Source organism: Glycine soja, chromosome 15 (genome assembly GCF_004193775.1).
Source record: "Glycine soja cultivar W05 chromosome 15, ASM419377v2, whole genome shotgun sequence".
NCBI lineage: Eukaryota > Viridiplantae > Streptophyta > Magnoliopsida > Fabales > Fabaceae > Glycine > Glycine soja.
In genome coordinates, this window is record NC_041016.1 from 46,212,116 (window position 1) to 46,227,328 (window position 15,213).

The window sequence follows — 15,213 nt, forward strand, 5'->3', positions numbered from 1 at the left end:
TTGTACCTTATATTTTTTGGATAATTGATCAAGTCCATTCAGCTGCACTTGACTTATTCGCACAGATATCTCCAGGATGTCCACCAGTACATCTTACATCAATAAAAAATATTTTCCATAAAATATAATATTTTAAATAAGTAAAGTAGGGAAGTTTGAATTCCCCACTTCTTAACTTCCTTACATTATAATGTTAACTAATTTTTTTTTTAATTTTAAAAAACCAACCCCTAGAGAAGTCGGTTCCCAATAGCGACATCTCACCACCATTACAGAGAGGTACATGTCAAGAATTAATTTTCTGAGTGGTATATGTTGGAAAAATAGAGGAAAGAGAAGGTGGATTCATGGAAAAATTCCTTGCTACCTATATGGAGACCGTAGACAGGTGTTTCAATGATGCTAAGATGGACAAGAGCAGTGTGCATGATGTTGTCCTTGTTGGTGGCTCTTCTAGGATTCCCAAAGTACAACAGCTATTGCAAGACTTTTTCCATGGTAAATATTTGTGCAAGAGCATCAACCTTGATGAGGCTGTGGTTTATGATGCAGTTGTGCAGGCTGCATTGTTGTGTGGAGGCATTACGAATGTTCCAGACTTGTGTTGTTGGATGTTGCACCACTGTCTCTCGGTGTTTTGGTACAAGGATATCTTATGACTGTAGTGATTCCTAGGAATACTACTATTCCCGTAAAGAGGACATGGGTATAACTTATAGTTGAAGATAACCAATCCAATATCCTGATTAGGGTTTATGAGGGTGAGAGAACAACACTAAGTGATAACAATTTGTTGGGGTTTTTAAGCCTTCTGGTCTTTGTTTGTTTGAATATATGCTTTGCCATAGATGAAAATGGCATACTATCTGTGTCTGCTGAGGAAAAGACCACTGACAGTAAGAACCAGATTACTATAAATAATGACAAAGAAAGATTATCAACCGTTGAAATTAGAAGAATGGTTCAACAAGCGCATTTTTATCGGGTTCAAGATATGACATTCCTTAGGATAGCCACTGCAAAGAATGATTTAGATTTGGATAATCTAAATCATAAAATTAGTTTAAATTTAAAATTACTAGATTTTTTTTAAAAAAAATGGATAATTTTTTTAGTCCTTAAAATTTAAATATATTTTTTTCAAATGGTAATTTAAAATTATGCTGAGTATTTTACATGGTATTTTGGTCATAGATAGACATGATATTATTCAAATTTAGTTTATCTCTTTCATTTTTTTATAAAATATTTTATTTTTTTTATAGTTTTTATGAATAAGATAATAACATTCTTTTTATTTTTTAGACAAATATTTTATTTCCCTTTTTTACAATCTTCCTTGTGAAGATAATTTCATTTGTTTAAGATAGAATATTAGAGTATATTTTATTTTCCAATTTAATAATTTTTCATTTTGTAATTCTTTATTACTATTCTAAATATTCTAATTGATTGCATTTTGGAAGCTAATTAAAAAAAAATCAACAACCAATTAATTCACACATTCAATGGTTGTTTAGTGTTTTCTTTTTGGGATAAGATTTTAGCTAGACATTTTGTTAAAAAATAATTAAAAACAAGTTTTCAAGTTTCCTTACCAATGCCCTTCTACATTCACTACTACAAAAGCGCTCATTTACAACGTTGTTTCTAAGACGATTTTGAAGGACCGTCTTAGAATAGGAGGCGATGTCAATTTTGTAATTTGGGGAAGAAATAATGTTTTTTACGTCACATTCTAAGGCGGTTAGAAAGAACCGTCTTAGAATGTAAGGTAGTGGCAATTTTGTAATTAGGATAAATAAGTCAATGACAGTTATTGTGTAAGTCCGTCTTCGTACACCCGTTTAATTGCGTCCCATATGCCCTGGCCCTATACGTGCTGAACTACTTTCAAACACTTAGCCGCTGCGCGTTCGACATTCTTCTGCCCTAGCTTACGTTGTTACCATTGTGTCCCTCAAAGTGAGCTCGTGCAGTTCACCATTGTAGCTGTAACCCTTGTCTCCCTGAACCAGTGTAGCTGCTGTGAACGAATCGGCCATATTCGAACACTGTAGCTACGTTGAAGCACCCTCTCCCTGAAACCCCTTTTGCCGTGGAAAGCACATCTTAGGTCGTCGTACAGGTAAGTCATGAAACGATGTCTTCCTCAAAAGCTTAATGAATGTTTACATATGAAACTTTCATGGATTTGATTATGTTGTTGTTGAGTGCATGGGTGACTTAATTTGTATTTTGTCTGTCTGACTTTTTTTTTGTGTCTGTACAATGAGAAGGAGTACTGAACAATGAAGATTGTCAGTGAAATTTTTAGGTTTAGTTTTTTTGTTTGTTTTTAATTTTTGATTGTTTTTAGTTTGTTTCCCCTCATATCCACAACAAGCGGTAGTTAGGTTCCCTCTTAGTAACTCATTCTGCCACCCACTATGCACCAACTAATTCCCACCCACAACAAGTGGTAGGTCCCCTCATACTCACAAATGATGATGCTGACTGCATAGTTCCTTTACTTACAAAAATGTACTATAACCCACCTCCTTCATTTTTCACAAGAATTTTTTGTTATTAGTTCATTTTTCCAACATCAATTTGAAAATTCTAAGACAATCAATGTAGATTAGAATGAATTTTTTATGACTCTTTGGAGTTTCTGCTTCCCACTTTATAAATTTTGAGTCAAGCAATCATCATACTAAATAAGACATCTGATTCTCAATAAAAAAAAAACCTGTAGTTGAGAAAATTCAGCTTAAAAAAGCTTTCGTAGAGAAATTTCAAATTACCAAGCTGAGAAAAACAAGCTAATCATAAGGGTTTTTTAAATCTTGGCAGACTGAAGATTACATCAATAGAGTAGTATTGATATTCACCTGTAGTTGTTGGTGGTATCTTCTTCGTCAATAATGGCTCCTCACCCATGGATGCTTCAACATAATTCAGAGTAATAGGTGCCTTAATCAATATATGAAAATTAAAGCTATTGCAAGGTCAGAAAAATAAGTCAATGCACAAACTTAACATCCATAGTCCATACACAATAATCCACAGGTGACTGTTTGTGGGATAGTAGGTCCAATTCAAGGGCTTTCATCCTCAATTCCATGAATTTTTTTAAGCTCGTAAAACCTGTAATGAAGTGCACTACTATATTCACAAATTGTTGTTCAACATGAGATACAATTTAGTTCACAATCCCATCTAGATCCAGTTTTCAATTCAAGTCTATAGTAACAGAACTCTTCTAACATATATTTTGTGCAAAAGAAAAATAAATAATAATAATAACAATAAAATTATACCATTTAATTAAGCATTGTATCATAGTAAACATTGTATTGAACAATGTTAAAGGATTGTTGGTGAGCACTAAGTGTGTCTCACATTAGAGAAGTCTTTGTTAGACCCTTATTAAGTTTCTGGTAAAAACAACGAGGCTAAAGTTTTGTGTCTGTGCAATGTTCGCTACCGAAAAGTGTACCGAATCGCACAAGTAGTATAAAACGGTAAGAACCAAGTATCGAACTCTCAGGGAACTTGTGTTATCTGGCAAGCTATTTCGATAAATAGGCGTCTAGTATGAAAATATGATTGTGGTTATGAACAAGTATTTAAACTATCTAGGCAAAAAGAAAGAAAATCACGCAAGACAAATACTGTGTAAAAACAGGTAGAGAATGTGTTGGTCTTCCTCATAGGTTCTTGATGCTAAAAAGGATGTTCTCTATTTAATAATGCTCATGCGTTCCTATGTTGTCTCCTAGACTGCTAGACCCCGACTCCTCATGATAGCCTAGCCTAGTCCTGATCAAGCCTCGTCCGCAGATTCCTCTTGTAAGACTAAACTCAACCAAGACCGCATTAAGACACACATACACAACTAAGTTCTTGTACCCCGATTCCTTGTGATAGCACAACAATTTAGTTCCGTACTATCAAGGACTTTAGAATCAGACCAGTTTCCACTGTTGAATGACCCTAACAAAGCATGCATCTACGTGATCAAGGTAAAAGCACACTGGAATGAAAAGCAGATAGCATAGAGAACACACAAAACATCATTACATAGATAGAAATATATTTACATCAGGTACCTACAGGGAAGATCCAACAAAGGATTTAGCTTTCCATAGTCCAGAAACCTCCTTTACAACAAAGAGAAGAACAAGATGAAAGACTGCAAAAACACAAGTGGTGAGGATGTCTCCTTCACCTCTAGGATCTCATAATCACTCACAAACTCACAAACTCATCTCAATCACATCTCTGCAGATCTTCACACAGCAAAATCTATTAGAACTCTCTGGAACTTGGACCTTTCTCTCTCTAGAACCTTCGTGCATGCAGAGCTTCTCTAGAAAAGTGCCAAACTCCCTTTGCAAATATCATTTCAGGCTTAAATAGGTGGCCTTGTTCATGCTCGTGCGCTTAGCGCAGATCTAGATCGCTTAGCACACATAAGTGGATTTTGGCTTAGCGCGCTTGTTTCGCTTAGCGGATGAGCTGAAGCGGTGCACTTGATGACCTGGAGTGGTGCGCTTAGCGAACTTGACAGCTCATCTTCTTCTGGATTCTTCCTCGCGCTTAGCCACTAAAGGTTGTACTTAGCGAATTCTCGCTAAGCCAGCAGCTTGGCTTAGCGAAAGAGTGAAAAACAACACTTTGCCAAAGTTGCATATTTAACCTGAAATTGAGAGAAATTGATTATTAATCGCACAAAACAAAAGTATAAATTATCTATTACCTATATTTAACAAAAAGTACTTATAGTATTACAAAACAACCTTAAATTGGGAAAGTTTGATACAATATACACAAGTTTTATACACAAAAGTTAGTCGTATTCATCGACTAACATGCAACATGCAATCCATTGCTTCTCCAGGTTGGAGCAATATGCTCACATACATCCTCAAAGGTCTGTCTCTTTACCTGAGCTTTTTGGGGTGGCTATCCTGCTGCTTTCTTGAGTTTTTTGTTGTTACTTGCTATGTCATTATTTAGATACGTAGAACATGCCATGCAAGTGGCCATGTAGTGCCGAAAATGTTATCACCATTGTTCAGAATGTTCATCATGTCCTTGTGCAGCTTACCATCTTGTCACAAATGTTGAGAATATTCATCAAACTACTCCTTTTGATGGACCAGATGAAATAACAATTGGTAATGGCCAAGGGTTGAATATCAACTCTTCAGGTTTAACATCCTTTGTCTCTCCCTTTAATCCTAAATTTCCTCTTGTCCTTAATAATCTCTTCTTTGTTCCTTCAATTACAAAAAACTTAATCAGTGTCAGTCAATTCTGTAAGGATAATTCTTTTTTTTTTCTTTAGTTTCATTCTCATCTGTGTTTGGTCAAATCTCAGGTATCTAAAGACATGCTTCTTAAAGGGATGGTAGGCTGTGATGGCCTCTATGAATTCCCTGACTTTCTTTAGTCAACTAGACATCAATGCAAGGCCTCTTTCAGTGTCAATACCATTTCCTATGCTAGCTCAAAACCTGTGCCAAGTGCTTGTTCATCAAATTTAGTAACTTGTGTTGAGAATGTGTCCTACTGTGTCTCTTGTAAACACTGCCTCTACTAGTGCTATTTGTTTTGCCACTTGGCATTCCATATATAATCATAATGGTGTTAGTATGAAAGTTGTGCTCAAATTGTGTAATATACCTTTTTATCAATAAAACAGGTTTTGATTTTTGTTCTCATTTTTGCATTGACAAGTGTCATCGTCTTCCTTCTTTCCCTTCCCTTACTCAGTACTGTACTACCTTTGAACTCATATATACATATTTGTGTGGCCCATCCCCTTTCTTATCCAGCACTGGTTATAAATAATATGTAACCTTTGTTGATGGTCACACTGACTTGACTTTATTTGTTGAAATGTAATTATGAAACTCTTTAATCTGTTTATACAGTTTGATACTTTACTTAAAACTCAATTCAATTTAATTGTTAAAGTCGTGTAGTCTGACTGGGGGGGAGGGAGACTATAGGCCATTTACCAATTATGTTGCAAAACTTGTCAGAACTTATAATGTTTGCATGTGCTACCTATCCTCTTCTAACGCCCTATAACCAGCACAAACTTAACCCAAGGTCTGAAGAATGGCTTTTTTTGGGGTATTCCCTTTCTCACAAAGGTTACAAGTGCATGGCAGCACATGGAAGAATTTATATTTCCAAGGATGTCGTATTTGATGAATTCAGTTTTCCTTTTCTTCGTTTGTTTGCTGAACCAACCTTAGACTCTTTAACTGTTGTACTTGCTTCTCCTCAACAATTCTTGACTGTCTTGTCTGCTCCTTCCACAACAGCAACTTCTGCCACAGGAGTTAGTCATACACATGCTTCTCAATCTGCTTCTCAGGTGGTTGTTCACCAGTTAGCAACAGTTCCATCCTTAGTGGATGTTGGTCCTGCTTTGAAACTCCCAGATTCACATCAATCCTTAAACCAGGAGTCTTTATCCAATGTGGGTATTTCCTCTGTCAGACCATAAAACACTCCACTTACCTTATGCCTCAACAAATTATCCTTGATGGCATTTGTGTGCTTATGATTAGGGTTTCCTTTAGACCTCATTTGGATCCTCTAAGCACGAGGTCTGACTTGTGTTGCATGTGACCAAAGCCTGCATGCATGTCAGTGTTGCCTTCGATTGTTTTTTCACCAAGTGACCTATTACTTGTGCCTGCAACTTCACTAATCCTCTTAGAGCATAAAATGCTTTTGTTGCCTCTCATAGAAACATTAACTCATATATCATATCAATCATTGACATACTCAAATACCAACAACATTAAATCTCAAAGACAAAACTCGATTCCTTAGAAAGTGAAATAGCAAGTGAGAGCGAAAGGAAGATTGGATTTTGATGGCAGCAGCCTCTTCAATGCTTTTAGATGTTCCATTGGCAGCAGAAGTCAAAAGGATCACAGCAGCTATAGCTGCCATTGCAGCATGAGCTGGTACTGTAGTGGCAGTAGCCACAGCCATGGCGTGCTTCATTTGCTCATTCTCAATATCAATGTCAGTTTCCAGTGTCCGTGAAACAGTGACATTTGTGTCTACAAAATTCAATTCCTTATAAGTTGTTGGTGGTGTGGTTGTGCAGTAGTGGCTGAGGATGATGATCTTCTAAAACTTCATCTCTTTTTGTCCTTTGCGGTTATGCAACTTTGAGGGGTTGATTTTTCTGTTCCATTTGAAGAACAATTCATGTTGTTGTAGATTTTCTCTTCTGTTTTTCCTTCTCTTTCCTACCTCTCAACAACGTTTGCAAGTTGAAGTTGTCAAAGGAGAAGGAGATGCCATGTAGCATGGGGTGGTTCTACTCCTATTATCTTGAAGCTAATTGCAGCAAAAAAGGGACCCAAAAAAAGGAAAGTCATTCATAAACAAAAGTTAAGGATGGTCAGAGTAATTTAGAGGGACCAATAGCAATACAAATTGAGACATCATGATGATTATATGTCATGTGCAGACCCATATGCCATTTTGAGTTTGTCTTGTGCCAGTGCCAAAACAAACTTAAAAAGATAGCGTATAACCCTACAAAACTTGTGTACCCACTCAATAGGGAATAATTAATAACAACTTCATAAGAGACCCTTTAACTTGCTATACTCCTTGATATACCAAATATAATTTTACCACAAGTATATGAGGTTGTTCTAGGAAAAACATTTCATATCTGTTTGGTAAGAATAAAAGAAATTTAGTGCATGACAATAAAGAGGGAAGACAGAAAAAAAGTACATAACAATAAATGAAAAATAAGATCAATTTTAGGAGTGTTTATTTTGAGTGGAAATTGATTATGTTGCCTTAAAAAACTGATTATGTTTTTTTAAAATCAATTCTTACAATTTTAAACCACCACTAACACTAAAACTACTAATAATATTTTGAAGCAGTTTAACAACCCAGAGTAAAGCCAGCATAAAATATGCAATACACATGTTCTCATTTTTATATTTAGTGCTTGCACCTTTCATATTCTTAACAAAGTTAACTTCAACCCAAGATGACGTTTTAGGAGTTAAGCAGGAGCTGGATTTATTGTCCTAATATAGGGATGGGGTAGCTTCCCATTTACATATCTCATGCAGGCATATATTTGTAAATCTAATTAATTGCATTAACAACTATTCCAACCCATTCATTACAACTGAGATGAATTTCAGATTCCCATTGTGCACTATATATATATTAGTTGACAAAACTATATTTGTTCAAATTATTTTGTGATTCCTTCATCTTTCCAACTCTGGTCATCATGTTGTTTCCCATGATGTTGTTTTGTTCTTCATGTAAAAACATGTGTGTGTGAGTGTGTGTGTGTGTGTACACACACAGACATATATATGGAACCGAAGTGACGAACAGATAAATATAAAATGTAACACTCATCTAAACCTGTGATGACATTAAACAATGTTAATCAGCAGGCCAAAATATCAACTACCTAACAAATAACTGCATCAACATTGAACAATTGAATTTCTAATGACAAATAATGAAAAGGCTTCCAATATTGGATTACAAAAGGCTTAAACCTGCTGAGAATGATGATCATTAATTAGTACTGATTACTAAACCTGTTAGAGAGATATATAGACAGAAATATCCCAAGCAACAATTCTAGTAAAATTAAACTGGAGTTATCTATGAGAATCAAAGTGTTAAATAATTTACAATAACTCACACATGTTATTCAATCAATTGAGGCAGGATTTTTGCTTCAATGTTGCCTGAAAACTAAATTTCGAATGGAAGAAAATGAACGGTTATTTTTGCAAACTTAAATTTTCAACATTTTAATCTAAATATGTACAAAACCATTGAAAAAGGAAAGTTAAGTAGTAGTAGTAGTAGTACCAAGGAGAAGTCATAATCAGAGTTCAACTTAGGTGGGTTTGAAATTATCCATGGGGAACAACCTTGGCTAGACCAAGCAGTAATAACCTCATGATAGTTTAGTCCAAAAAATTAGTCTATATTCCTCCCTGTTGTGACGCGGGGTTCTTGCCTTGCTTGTGAATCCACTGTGCCATCCGTGCGTAGTGTTTGTCATTACCTTAGAGGATGCAGTTTGAAGCTGAGCCCTTTCATGTGTGCTTGCTAACTGGTTTGCGGAATGAACCAAAGTGTTGCTGGCATGGCAGAGGAAAGCATCATCTGCTGCACAGAACCACCTTGGCCTTCTGCTTACGCAGCTATCGCAGGCTAGTGCTGTCTTGGCTCCCAAGGCACCTGCGACTTTCATTTCTGTGATATCTTAGAAACCTTTGCTAAGTGTGAAATGTTAGTAACAATGGAATATTGAGGTACAGTCCATTTATTTATTTGCTTAGAATCAGATAGCCAAATGGTTCAATTATTGTTAGTGTGTGTTAAGACTTAATTGACAGCGTGGTGTGGCATGGTACTATGGGGTCTGTCTTGCTTTCGAATTTATTGTTTTTTTTTTGTTTATGGTATCTTTGTTTCAGAATTCAGAGAGTGAAACACTAGTCTTTTAACATAGGATTTGTTACACAATGAACTTACGATATTTTTTGGTAAGGGTAAAGTTTTCTTTTATACTAAAACAATAAATTACAACCAATAAAACTTTAGTATAATAGAATGGACTAGTTTTAATGTATTGACAAGTCAAGGCTCGGATTTCCATTAAGCACATTCTACAAGATGATCTACTGCATACATAACACAAAATTGAGTTCCCTAAAATTAGTCTACATGATTACTCATATTCATAAAATCTACAGACTATAAAGAAAGTAGTTGAAGATCTGTCAATTCTACAATATTGATGGCTAATGTAAAGTGATCGAGTGAAGCTTCTTTAATTTAAAATCAAGGGCAGATGCACTCATAGGTTGAGGAACCAAATCCCATTGAATGCACATTAACATTACAGTGTTACTGCAGGGCTGCACATGCAAAATTCTGCAGCTTTATCAGCACTTTTTCTTTGCTTTATCATACTAAATTAAGTCATGAGTAACAAACTGAAATTATATAGTTGAATGTAACCAATGTTATGAATATGATTGAATCATGCACCCATTGTGAGAAAAGTTTACATTTGACAATAAATCGATTGGGAATAATGCCTCTAGTCTGAAACTTAATGTGGTTACTTGAAAAGCCATATGCAGATGTATTTGTGGATGGCAAATACATATGTTATATGTGTAATTGAATTATTTTTCGTTACACAACTGTACTCCTACTGTGGTCTTAAAAGCTTTTTATTTTTGTAGGTAGTACTGTTAAAGTGTGTACTGGCTGTTCAGGATAGCAATAATTTTTCGTTACACAACTGTACTCCTACTGTGGTCTTAAAAGCTTTTTATTTTTGTAGGTAGTACTGTTAAAGTGTGTACTGGCTGTTCAGGATAGCAATAAAGTTGAAACACCTTCACTAAACATACAGTCATCTCATTGATCTCCAGCTCGGCCGTAAACAAACCTTTGGTTAGTACCATCTTTAGAGGTATGTATGTCATTCTCGCACTTATGTCATAAAGTATTATAGGAAATGTAACTACTCTTTAGTATTACATTGTAGTTCATTGAGTGAGCCATAGTTCCTCGTTTGAGATTCAATACAACGATTAATACAGACAATTTGGATTAATTGTTGTATTGAATCTTGAATTTTTCGTTTAGACAGTTTGGGAAGACTAATTATTTTTACTTCATTTTCACTTATAAGTTAAGTATGTTGTGTTATTTTTGACTAAATTTCGGACAGTGCATCTTGCTTTGTTCTCTGGGTGCATACATGATCCGGGTGAATTGATGTCACCGCTTTCATTTCGTGTACTTGGAGACAAAAGCGAAATGCTTCCAAAATTTTGTCAAATTTAAGATATTCATCTTAACTTGTTTGTTTGAATGAAGTAAAAAGTTGTCTTCCCGAATGGGGTAAGGTCACACCTTTTTATCAAAAAGAGAGGTTGACATGCATATCCGATAATGTACCTAATCTAACAGTACACCAAAGATGGACCGAACATGGATGAAAAGATCACGCATAAGTGACGAGTATGAGAATGGGGTTGAAGATTTCTTGCAATTTGCCAAATAAAATGCACCACACATTGGTGGAGTATACTTTTGTCCATGTGTTAAATGTTTGAATGGGCGACGACAATCTTTGGATGACATTAGAACACATCTTATATATGATGGTATCAGTCCTAGTTATACAAAATGGATATGGCATGGTGAATTACCACAAATGTCATCAATCCCTCCGACTGCTACAGTTGATGAACAAGTCGGTGATCGTATAGAAGACATGCTACACGATCTTGGACAAGAGGGTTTTAGGCAAGCACAAGCACCTTATTATGAAAAGTTAGATACTGATTCTAAGAAGCCATTATATATGGGATGCACAAAGTACACACGATTATCAGGGGTGTTAGCTTTGGTGAATTTGAAAGCAAGATTTGGATGGAGTGACAAAAGCTTTAACGAATTACTTTTGTTATTGAAGAATATGCTTCCTGTAGATAACATGTTACCGAAGAACCATTACGAGGCAAAAAAGATATTATGCCCTGTGGGTATGGAATACGAAAAAATACATGCTTGCCCTAATGATTGTATTTTGTATAGACATCAGTTTGCTGAAATATGCAACTGCCCTACATGTGGGGTGTCACGGTACAAAGTCAAGTCTGACGAATGCAGTGGTGATGCAAGCACATACAACGATCTTCCATCAAAAGTGTGTTGCTATCTTCCAGTAATACTAAGGTTTAAGAGATTGTTTGCTAATGCACAAGACGCAAAAAACCTAACATGGCATGCTGATGGGAGGATCAAAGATGGATTGCTTCGTCATCATGCTGATTCAACTCAATGGAAGACAATTGATCAGTTGTATCCAGAATTTGGACAAGATCCCAAAAACCTAAGGGCTGGTCTCGCTTCGGATGGAATGAATCCTTTGGGAAACTTGAGTTGCAACCATAGTTCGTGGCTTATTTTGTTGATCATTTACAACCTGCCTCCTTGGTTTATGCATCAAGCGGAAGTACATAATGATGTGTATGATGATAGCCGGTCCAAGGCAGCTAGGAAATAACATTGATGTGTATCTTGCTCCCTTGATTGAAGACCTCAGAAAGTTGTGGGTAGAAGGGGTTAATGTGTATGATGGAAATGCTCAGGAGACCTTCAGGTTATGTGCAATGATTTTTTGCACCATTAACGACTTTCCAACATATGAGAATTTGAGTGGATATAGTGTGAAAGGCCACCAAGCATGTCCTATATGTGAGAAAGACACATGTTACATCTAATTAAAGCATGGAAAGAAGACAGTGTATACAAGACATCGAAGATTTTTAAAACCTTTTCACCCATATAGGCGAATGAAGAATGCATTTAATGGCACATCTGAGATTGACAGTGCACCAAAACCCTTGTCAGGTCATGAAGTTTTGGATCGGGTGAACAATATAATCTATATGTATGGAAAGACACAAAAAAGGGATGGGTCCCACAACAACATTTGGAAGAAAAAGTCTATCTTCTTTGATCTGCCTTACTAGTGCAATTTACATGTGAGACATTGTTTAGATGTTATGCATGTTGAGAAAAATGTCTGTGATAGTTTAGTAGGCATGCTGCTTAACATTAAAGGTTAGACATAGATGGTTTGAAATGTCATCAAGATTTAGTAGAAACGGGCATACAACAATAGTTGCATCCAATGTCAAAAGGTCTTTGAACGTATTTTCCCCCAGCATGTCATACAATGTCAACCACTGAGAAAAAAAGTTTGTCATTGTCTGAAAAATGTAAAAGTCCCACAAGGATACTCTTCAAATATCAAGAGCCTTGTATCTGTGACTGATATGAAATTGGTTGGGTTGAAGTCCCATGATTGTCACGTTTTAATGCAACAATTATTGTCTGTAGCCACTCGTGGTATATTGCCTGACAAAGTTAAGGTTGCAATAACTCAATTGTGTTTTTTCTTCAATTCCATCTGCAGCAAAGTCATCGACCCAAAACACTTGGATGATTTGGAAAATGAGGCTTCCATTATTATTTGTCAGTTGGAGATGTATTTTCCACCAGCATTTTTTGACATAATGATTCACTTAGTTGTTCATCTTGTTTGAGAAATACGGTTGTGCGGGCCCGTATATCTGCGGTGGATGTATCCGATTGAGTGGTACATGAAGGTATTGAAAAGTTATACGAAGAATCAATATCGCTTAGAAGCAAGCATTGTTGAAAGGTATGTAGCAGAAGAAGCTATTGAGTTTTGTTCTGAGTACATCGAAAATGCTTCACCTGTTGGTCTTCCTGAAAGTCGTCATGAGTCTACATGGCAAGGTAAAGGTACACGAGGATTCAATGTTATAACCATGGATCGCCAACATGTCTCACAAGCGCATTTATATGTACTAAACAACACAACTGAGGTTATACCATACATAGATGCTCACAAAGAATATGTCGCAGCTTGTCACCCAAACATGAATATGATGCGGGTGTTGCAGGAGAACAATAAGAGTTTCATTAATTGGTTTAGAAAAACAATATTTGCTAGCGATAGTGGTTCTAAGACATTACCATTGTTAGTTGTTAGGCCTAATCTCAATGTCCTTACTTGGAAGGGGTATGATATCAACAATTATTCATTCTACACAAAGTCACAGGTGATAAAAGTACCATGCAAAATAGTGGAGTCACGATTGATGCTCATTCGGACCACTTTAGTAGTGCATTAGATAACCATCCTATTCGAGCATCCATGCCTTATTATGGAGTCATTAAGGAAATCTGGGAGCTTGATTATGGTGAATTTAAAGTGCCTGTTTTCAAGTGCCAATGGGTTAATGGAAATGCGGGTGTCCAGCAAGACAAAATGGGGTTTACTTTAGTTGACCTTGAAAGGATTGGTTACAAGGACAAGCCATTCATCATGGCAGCACAAGCAAGACAGGTGTTTTATGTTGAAGATCCCAGTGACTCAAGATGGTTAGTTGTTCTTCAGGGGAAAACAAGTGGTATCCCTCCCGATACTGATGCTTCAACCCTTGATGTTAACGACATGCCAACGTTCTCCACACAAATGCCTTCTGTAAATGCTGAAAATGAGGAGGATGATGTATATGCAAATCGTATCGATCATGATGAAGGTTTATGGGAAAATATGGCTACTTGAATGCGGTATATACCCAAATAATATTTACCTTGTCCATTGTCATTTTGAATTTCCAATTACCTGTCTTTCATTACAATTTCATACTTGTACGTTGTGCTAATTAACTTGGCTTATTTTTTATTTTCTTTTTCTATGCAGCCATGGCAACACCCCGGAGATCCCCTCCACCTCCAGATTCTCCTAGCGCAATCACAAAAAGGAAGACTAGACAAACTACCAGGCTGCGAAGGTTGACTGGCAGAAGCTTGGATCAACCACGACCAACTGTCAACATCAACCCTATTACTGGTAGAGGATCTGGCCCTCATAAAGAAAAATTTCTTAGTTACCTGGGGTTAGTGGTGCGGGAGAAAATTCCTATTGTGCATTCTACTTGGAAAGATGTCCCCGAAAGTCTAAAAATTATTATATGGGAGGACATTTTGGTAAGTGCACTTAAGTAACCAATTTGGTTTTCTTTATTTTTGATGCAGGTGCAAATGTGGTTAATGCAATAACTATTTCAAAACTATTTATTATTTAAGGGTAAATTTTACATCCCTGAAGGAACATCTGCCAAGAAGAAGGTGATGTCCACAGTTGCGACCAGATAGAGGCAATTTAAGTCCTCCCTCACCATCAGATATGTATACGCTAACAAAGACGATCAACAAAAAAATGATCCATCTGCTAAGTATGGTTTGGATCGAGAAACATGGGAACAATTTGCAAAGACTCGACCGACCCCTACTTGGCAGGTTTGAATTTAATTATTTTTACACAACATTTAACTTAGGTAATTTTTGTTAAAGTCATTATTTACTGAATTGTATTTGTAAATACGGACATGGAATACGCAAAAAAGCACAGGAAATACAAAAATTCAACGACTCTCCCTACTTACTGTCTCATGGAGGGTACGATGTGCTTGAAAAAAATTGATGGCCGAGAAAACAAAGACAAGATTGAATCATGTTGAGTTTACTGAAAATACAGATATGGTCGTCGCCCCTCCATCC

The 15,213-nt window shown here is 36.3% G+C and overlaps 1 pseudogene; it reads left to right on the plus strand.

Moving 5' to 3' along the window:
* The first annotated feature begins 371 nt into the window (after positions 1 to 371).
* LOC114386213 lies at positions 372 to 712 on the plus strand (annotated as a pseudogene).
* Positions 713 to 15,213: the final 14,501 nt, after the last annotated feature.